A 9,706-nucleotide genomic window follows, 5' to 3' on the forward strand; every position below is an offset into this window, starting at 1 on the left:
CACTTGCTCTTTCCCTTTTGACTACAGTCCCATTTTAAACTGATGTGATTAAGATAATGTTTAACAAAAAAACTATGTGTGAAACTCAGAATAAATCAGGCACCAACTATAGAAGTTTACAACTCTCTGCCTTCACATTGGCTGGTATCTGAATTAACATCCTTTAAAAATGCATGTGAAGATTTCCCACTGGAATGTCAGTTTTTGAGATGTCTGTCACTTTTCCACATACTTAAAGACAATTCTATACTTTATAAAACATTTATAAACTCTTCTCATTGCAGATCAAAAATTTTATGACAGGTCTATCCTAAAGATAGCTTAACTTTTATCTCCTGGGGAAAAAAAAAAAAAAAAAGAAAAAAAAAAGAAAAAGAAAACCACAACAACAAAGCAAACACTTCTACTAGATCCAGCAAACAGAAGTAATCTACACATATGCCTGAAACTAAATGGACACATAAATGTTTTGCCAGCTCAAGTCTTTGAAAACATGTGCCTCTGGTACAGTATTTACTTGTAATTTTGTGTTTCTCTATATAGCAATAATATATTAAGAAAACCATTACCTATATCTAAAAAAAAGAAAAAAAAAGTTGTTTCTTTGTTAGAAACATTTTTGTTAGATGCAAAAGCAAAATCTAGATGAACAAAGCCTATTCCTCTAGACTGCTATGAAGCCTGTGCTGTGTCTGTATAATCTAAACTAAAATTTGAAGTAAGCAGCTAAAATTTGACATCCTCATTGAGATTAAAATGAGGAGTACCAGATATCAACATAAATATTCACTTGCAAGCAAAGAATATTCTTTCTCTGAGCAAAGGATGTCCTTCCATTCTGCCAAAATGAATAACCTAAACCCTTTTTTCTTTACACTCACTGTTTAGCTTTGTGTCATACTTCTTTCCTTAAAGCTACTTAGTCGATTAATTCAGCAGAAATAAGCACCTTATTGTTGATTATATAAATGATTCAGGATGTTTGACATATTTAATTTGACAGAATGGCACAAATTGCAGCCTTACCCTGTGCTTTGCTAGTCCACATGCACCAGGACCACCTCTAGGATCATTAAAAGTTCAGTTAATTCAACAGCACTTTGCACTGAAGAGTTTTACTGCAATTATTAGGTTTTCAAAGATAGCAGCAGGCCCTTCCCTCCTGGCCCAGTTTCTCTTTCAGATCGTAGTGAAAGTGAACAAATAAAGAAGGGGGGGAAAAATGAAAATACCTGAAGAGAATAAAGAACAAGGGTGATGGGGTAAGATGGATTACTTGAATTTTCCACCAATCACTGAACAACACATTGGCTAAAGCATTGATTGATGAAGTATTTAAGTCGTCAATCTCACATCACAAGCCCTTTTACAAATGGCTGCAGAAAGGGGCTGACATCGAGGTGGTATCAATGGAAGTTGGCTTTGCTAAAAAATATAAGAAAGACCTCTAGTCCACAATTTGCTCTCTCGCAAGACGTTCAATAACCACTTTCGACGGCCACTTTGCCAGCAAATGTTTCACTTAAAATGTCGGTATTCTTTACTCAGGACTGCTGTCCACCTCTAAATTTATAGGCCTTTACTATGGGAAGATTTACTTTCCCTTAGTTTTCGGTCAGATTATTTTTCCCCCATGCAGACTGCTTTTCAATTTACATGGAGGTTTTCTTGGTGGGTGCTTTTTTCTTCCTTTTTTTTTTCCATTCCTTAAAAGAATTACAACCAGTTGTTGTCTCTTCAGATATGCTTTAAAACAGTGAATCAGTCATTGCCAGAAATCTGTGTTTGATTGGGAAATCAGCTTGTTCTGGCTTTTTATTTTCTTCCCCTCCTTCACTTTTCTTGTTCATCGACGTTATCCTAAAAATAAATGACTGCACAGGACTTTAGTTTAGTATCTGCAGAAGCTGTTGCTGCAGAGACAGGTCACTTCTTGGTTGCCATCAGCATCACGCCATTTTTTCCCTGAAGTCCCCTTCTTCTTCCAGGGGAATATGGTAAATATAAGGAACAGTTCATATCAAGGGAAAGACAGACAAGCAATTCAGATTCCATGAAGGGAAAAGAAAGAAAAAAAGCCAACAAAAGAGACTACATACCCCAGCATGAAAAAGCATCTTGATTTCAAGTTTTCTTTCAGGAGTCGTTAATATTTTATGAGACCACACAGAGTGTTCCTCCAGTGACATTTTTCTAAATAATGTAATGTGCAGTAAAGTATCAGACAAAGGGGAGGAGAAGGGAAATCGCCTTGTTTAGATTAAAAAAAAAAAAAAAAAAAGGCATTTGAAACCAAGCGTTTTCAAGGTTGGCTGGTGCCTGACTTCAGAGCCCCAGCCTTTTGTAGGGTCAATGCTTACCAGGGGAATGGTGCCCAGGAGTAAGTAGAATATTTTTTTGCTGGGTTTTGTGTGTGGTTTTTTTTTTTTTCCTTTTCCACCTTACTTTTATGCCTTTCATTTTTCCTTTAGGAGAACATAAGTATATGCTGCAGGCTCGCTAGGCTTCCTGCTCTGTATGAATAAAAAGCGATGGGATGGGAAATGTCTACAGAAAACTGCAAAAGAAAGACTGGCAAAAACATGTTGCCTCCTATTTTCTTCTTTCCTTACCCTGTCATTTAAAGGATCTTTTCCCAGAAGCAAATTTGGATCTAAAGCCCTGGGTGCAAACACTCCTAGCATTAAAGGAAATCAGTGGGTAACTTTCAGAACAGGCCCAAGATGGCACAGGTCTCCCAGTGCTGCAGTGGTTGGAGATAACCCAGAAACCCTTTTCTGGACCAAAATGAACCCCCAGAGCATTTGCCTTATAACAACAAAGGTTGGTGTTATAAAGCACAGAGTCCAAACTTTCAAGACTGCTTGAGTTCTTGGGGTCTAGGTCACACATTTTCCTGTCTTATTTAGGGGCTTTCACTCTGAAGCAGGTGCAGGTTTTCATGAGGACTTAGTGAGCCACAATTCCTCAGTTAAACCATTTGACTTTTTAAAAAGTCATAGGGTAAAAGCATTCAGGTAGGAGTTGAACTGACAGGTTGGTAATTTGAGAGCTTGTAGTTTCCCTACCTATGCCAGTTCATGTTGATCAGGGGTCTCAGTGACTTATCTTGGTCTTTTAGAATCCTAAATCTTAGAAGAACAAAATGAAATGTTCTGCTTTTTTGTTGTTAGCATCAGACTCCAAACCCTAATGGGCCTTCTGGAGCTGTTCTTCTGAAAATCTGTTTAGATGTGTTTAGATGTACAGAGAAGCCTTGGCACAAGTTCTGTGAAATCAGCATAATATAATAAAGTATTGCTATACTGTGTGTGGATCAGCATAGTGCTGATTACTAAATAACATTGCTTAGAAAGGACTTATTTTAGAATGTGCTAATATCTACATAACTGGGGCACTGAAGAAGTAACCATCAAAAAGCACAGCTTGTTAACACAAGATTGAAAAATTATATGTACTTTTGTTTTAAATATGCGAAGTATGTAATTGACATGGAGCTGTGATAGATGAACTAAATCGCTCAGCAGCAAATGGCGTGTGCTTCCCTCCCTTGGAATTATTCAGACAGACACAAGTTAGTGGTCACCATTGCTGTACACACACACTGTATGGGACCAAAGCAAATGTAACGTACTACAGCAGTAATGCCTGGAGTGCATCAGACAACTTGTACAAAGCTGCAACTGAATTTATTGTATTAAATAAGAATCCAGCTCACCACTGCAGTTTATATGAGCAGTTAAAATGGTTTGCCTCTTCCCATTACATGACAATGTAATCAATGGAATAAATCACCAGCTGGCAGAAATCCTACATTTGAAATATCTCACATGTTTCCTATGGCATAGCAGAATTCTTCACAGGAAAACAGAAAGCCAAGGAAGATGATAAAAGACATTTGTATAACTGCTGGTGCTGAGAATTGCACCCAAGTTAGGAGCTAAACTGCATGAGCTTTGATCATTCAGACAGACAAAATACATATAACCTGATCTTAAGTTGTGCAGAGATACTGCATTAGATATAGCAATTATGTAATTATACTCCAGTCATACCTACACTTATACATGCACATACCTATCTTCACTAATAAAAGTAATCCATTGATTTAGGTTTTTTACTGCTCCTGGAAGTAAAATTAAGACACACTTACACATTTACAAAACTCAAGTTCTGCAAAGCTGCTTTATCTGTTGTTTTGGTTTGGTTTTTCTTTAACATGTTCATGGGTAGCACGCAATTGTGTGGTAACTGAGATAGCTGTTGACTGAGAGTGTCAATGGGAAACAGTCAGAAGGAAAATTCTGGCACAAATCATGTCAGTGGGAATTTTGCCAGACTTTTATCCAGTGATTCAAAAGCAAATGAAATGGACCAGTTGAAATGATTCTAGTAATTTATTCAAAATACAATGACAAAAGTTTTGGAATATGATAAGATAGAGGTAGACAGCTGTTTAGATGGTAAGTTTATCTGATGATGTTTACTTTTTCCACATGTGACTTTATTTCAGCAACAAAATAGTTGTCCCTTCATGACTCACACACATGGTTTCTCCAATGTCTTCCTGCTGCTTTAGGAGGTTAGTACCTCTTTGTGCATTTCTTCCACCACCCTCTAACACACCGCTGAGGGTGGCTGCTTTTTGACCACCATCCTCACCCTTTTCCTCCTTGTTCCTAATTATACGTTCATACTTGTTCCATTATTTTACTTTATGGTGAGTGGCCTGCTGAAATTTCATCCAGTCCCACTTCTACTCATTTTCTCCACTGTCATTCCTCACCTAGTTTTAAGGGTGAAGGTTATTGCTTTCCACTTGAGCTCTCTTCAGGTGCTGCTGCCATTTCCATCCTGGCACTGCCAGTGAGCGCATATTAATTGGCCCAGCACCACTCCCCATAGACCCTGAGTGCCCTGGGAAATATTGAACGACTCCCTGGTCAGAGCAAGGGTGTTTTTTTAAAAAAACATTTTCATTCATTTTCTCTCCTATAACTACTCAACAGTGATGAAATAAATAAATATATTGAATCAGAACCTCACTTTGCTGGGTCTTAATTGGTGTCTTGAGTGAATCTATGCCAAAGTGTAAGGAATCTATATTGCTTTTCACAAATCTCATCCCATCTACTGTATCTGACCTTCTCGCTGCTACACACGGAGGTGGAGTAGGCTGCACATCTGGTTTGTGTAACCATGGTTTTGTTTAGTTAGCATGTTAACAAGTAATTAACTATGTATAATAAAAGCTGGTTCCCTTGTATGTGCTTTAGAGCTAGTTTAAACTCAGAAGGCATCATCATGATAACCGAGCCTGCCCACGTGTGTGAAACAGGCCAGCCAACATCCAATGTGAGAGCACACGGGCTTAAGGAAGGAGGCTGGGAGGGAAGGTAATCCTGTCTATCTGTTGTAATTCTTTTTGACATAAAACTTGTTCACTAAAGTCAATAAGGTTGCTAGAACTAGAAAAAAATTAAGCAAACAAAATATTGCATTTATAGCATCTGAGTTCTTTGTTTCTACAACTAAAGGCACATACGTTAGAAGCAATGAAGTCTTTTCTTGAACAGGGATTTCAAATATCTGTGACATCTGGTATTTTAATATTCTGTGCATTTTTCTGTCCTAAAATGAATCTCACCAAGCTTTAATCTACCTCTTCCCAAAAAGGAGCTCTGATTTTTGTCCTAACAGGGCAAGTAAGGCACAGATCCCACCTCCTTTTTCAGACTGATGTCTTTTAGCAGGAATTATGTGAGCCCACCTGTAACAAAATAGTAAACATCAGTGGAGTATGTGGGTAAGTGGTAAAGTTTTCTTTATGTTCTTCATGTCAAGGATTGCATTTATTTGACCACATGGGCTTAAGCTGCTAGCTGATGCAGACTGTATCCTGATAGATGAGCTCATAACCATGCCGATGAGATGCCCAGCTAGTTAGAGGAAAATAGTTTGTACCATGGGGGAAGGGTGTTTTGCTGTGTTAGTGAAGATTCTTTCATGAAGAGTCAACTATGTATTTTTCAAAGTGACACAAATGGGATTTGAACTAGAATTTTCCTGCTTGAAGAAATGCAGGAAAAACTGAAATGGGAATTAAAGCATGATGGTGTTTCTGTGTGTGTTGGTGTTCCTATTCCACATTAAAAATTATTTTTTGTACTTAAAACTAAGTTAACTTCTGTCCATGGACAGATCTTATAATTTGATAATTAAACATAAATCACATCAGCTAAAAGTTTTAAAACCTAAAACCTAATATGAAATGTGCAGCGGCTATTTTGAGATCTGCTTTTTTTAGTAGAGGAGTTAACGGGAGTTAAACATGCAAATACACCATAAATTATCCAACTTTTTTTTTTTTTTTTACCTTATGTCTAATTCTTCCCATTGAATGTAGTAACATGTATAATGGCTGATAACTTTTAGGTTATTATGCCCCATTTCTTTACCAATTATAAGATAATGATGACTAAGTGGTTCTTAATTTGAATATAGGTGATTAGGGCCTATTTCTATTGACTTCACTCTGACTGCACTAGGAAATAGTGGCAAGAAATCACATACTCATAACCTAAAGTCACTGACCATGAGCAATCAGCTGAAGGTTTCACACACTCCTGAAACTTTGTCTTTGTCTCTGCTTGCTTTAGTCTGCTTTAAAGGGCAACTCAATGCCAAAAGTAATTAGCATAAGGCTAAGTCTTTCACTTCCCTCACATCTATGTCAAATCTACAAATCTTGTGAGCAGGAATGGCACTGCGAAACCTTCTCAGTCTTCCGACTCTTCCATAGCACACATTACAGAGGCTACACAAGCTGCATTCCAGCCTCTCTTGGAGATCAAGAAGCACACTTCCCAGAGCAATGGCCATGACACCTGCAGGCCCTCTATGGCACTCAAATCCCACAGACAATTTGGCCATGACACCTGCAGGCCCTCTGTGGCACTCACAGCACACAGACCCTTTGGCCATGATGCCTTTAGACCCTCTATGGCACTCACAGCCTATAGACCCTTTGGCCGTGACACCTGCAGGCCCTCTGTGGAACTCACAACCCACAGACCCTTTGGCCATGGCACCTGCAGACCCTCTGTGGCACTCACAGCGAACAGACCCTTTGGCCATGACACCTGCAGGCCCTCTGTGGCACTCACAGCACACAGACCCTTTGGCCATAACACCGGCAGGCCCTCTGTGGCACTCACAGCCTATAGACCCTTTGGCCGTGACACCTGCAGGCCCTCTGTGGAACTCACAACCCACAGACACTTTGGCCATGGCACCTGCAGACCCTCTGTGGCACTCACAGCGCACAGGCCCTTTGGCCATGACACCTGCAGGCCCTCTGTCGCACTCACTGCCCACAGACCCTTTGGCATTGACACCTGCAGGCCCTCTTTGGCACTCGAATCCCACAGACCCTTTCGCCATGACACCTGCAGGTCCTCTGTGGCACTCACAGCCCACAGATTCTTTGGCCATGACACCATCAGGCCCTCTATGGCACTCACAACCCACAGACCCTTTGGCCATGGCACATGCAGACCCTCTGTGGCACTCACAGCCCACAGACCCTTTGGCCATGACGCCAGCAGGCCCTCTGTGGCACTCACTACCGTATAGACCCTTTACCCATGACGTCTGCACAGCCTCTGTGGCACTCACAGCCCACACACCCTTTGGCCGTGACACCTGCAGGCCCTCTGTCGCACTCACAACCCTCAGACACTTTGGCCATGATACCTGCAGGCCCAGTGTGGCACTCACACCCTATAGACCCTTTGGCCATGACACCTGCAGGCCCTCTGTGTCAGTCACTGCCCACAGACCCTTTGGCCATGACACCTGGAGGCCCTCTGTGGCACTCACATCCCACAGACCCTTTGGCCATGACACCTGTGGGCACTCTGTGACACTCAAAGCCCTCAGACTCTTTGGCCATGACGCCTACAGGCCCTCTGTGGCACTCACAGCCTATAGACCCTTTGGTCATGACACCTGCAAGCCCTCTGTGGCACTCACAGCCCACAGACCCTTTGGCCATGATGCCTGCAGTCCATCTGTGGCACTCACAGCCTATAGACCCTTCGGCCATGACACCTGGAGGCCCTCTGTGGCACTCACACCCTATAGACCCTTTGGCCATGACACCTGCAGGTCCTCTGTGGCACTCACAGCCCACAGACCCTTTGGTCATGACACCTCCAGGCCCTCTGTGGCACTCACAGCCTATAGACCCTTTGGTCATGACACCTGCAAGCCCTCTGTGGCACTCACAGCCTACAGACCCTTTGGCCATGACACCTGCAGGCCTTCTGTGGCACTCACAACCCTCAGACACTTTGGCCATGACACCTGCAGGCCCTCTGTGGCACTCACAGCACACAGACCCTTTGGCCATGACACCTGCAGGCCCTCTGTGGCACTCACAGCCCACAGACCCTTTGGCCATGACACCTGCAGGTCCTCTGTGGCACTCACAGCCTATAGACCCTTTGGCCATGAAGCCTGCAGGCCCTCTGTGTCAGTCACAGCCTATAGACCCTTTGGCAATGACACCTGCAGGCCCTCTGTGGCACTCACACCGTATAGACCTTTTGGCCATGACACCTGCAGACCTTCTGTGACACTCAAAGCCCTCAGAATCTTTGGCCATGACACCTGCAGGCCCTCTGTGGAACTCACAGCCCACAGACCCTTTGGCCATGATGCCTGCAGTCCATCTGTGGCACTCACAGCCTATAGACACTTTGGCCATGATGCCTGCAGGCCCTCTGTGGCACTCACAACCTATAGACACTTTGGCCATGACACCTGCAGGCCCTCTATAACACGCATACCCTATAGACCCTTTGGCCATGACACCTGCAGGCCTTCTGTGGCACTCACAGCCTTTAGACCCTTTGGCTGTGAAGACTGCAGGAGCTCTATGGCACTTACAGCCTATAGGCCCTTTGGCGATGATGCCTGCAGGCCCTCTGTGGCACTCACACCATATACACCATTTTGCCATGACACCTGCAGGCCCTCTGTGGCACTCACACCCTATAGACCCTTTGGCCATGACACCTGGAGGCCCTTTTTGGCACTCAAAGCCCTCAGACCCTTTGGCCATGACACCTGCAGGCCCTCTGTGGCACTCTCAGCCTATACACCCTTTGGCCATGACACCTGCAGGCCCTCTGTGGCACTCACAGCCTATAGACCCTTTGGCCATGACACCTGCAGGCCCTCTGTGGCACTCATACCCTATAGACCCTTTGGCCATGACACCTGCAGGCACTCTGTGGCGCTCATTCCCTATAGACCCTTTGGACATGACACCTGCAGGCACTCTGTGGCTCTCATACCCTATAGGCCCTTTGGCCATGACACCTGCAGGCCCTTTTTGGCACTCACAGCCTACAGACCCTTTGGCCATGACACCTGCAGGCACTCTGTGGCACTCACAGCCTATAGACCCTTTGGCAATGACACCTGCAGGCCCCCTGTTGGCACTCATAACCTATAGGCCCTTTGGCCGTGACACCTGCAGGCCCTCTCTGGCAGTCACATCCCACAGACCCTTTGGCCATGACACCTGGAAGATCTAAGTGGCACTCAAATCCCACAGAACGTTTGGCCATGACACCTGGACGCCCTCAGTGGCACTCACAGCCCACAGACCCTTTGGCCATGACGCCAGCAGGCCCTC

The 9,706-nt window shown here is 43.5% G+C and overlaps 1 long non-coding RNA gene across 1 annotated transcript; it reads right to left on the bottom strand.

The window, feature by feature from the left end:
- Positions 1-8,332: 8,332 nt before the first annotated feature.
- LOC308061179 lies at positions 8,333-9,336 on the bottom strand. Its single transcript, XR_013927114.1, has 2 exons — positions 9,031-9,336; positions 8,333-8,724 (listed from the first exon to the last, which is right to left on the bottom strand). It is a non-coding gene; the product is annotated as an uncharacterized lncRNA (long non-coding RNA).
- Between the last annotated feature and the right edge of the window lie 370 nt (positions 9,337-9,706).

Source organism: Falco punctatus, assembly GCF_963210335.1.
Source record: "Falco punctatus genome assembly, chromosome: 3".
NCBI lineage: Eukaryota > Metazoa > Chordata > Aves > Falconiformes > Falconidae > Falco > Falco punctatus.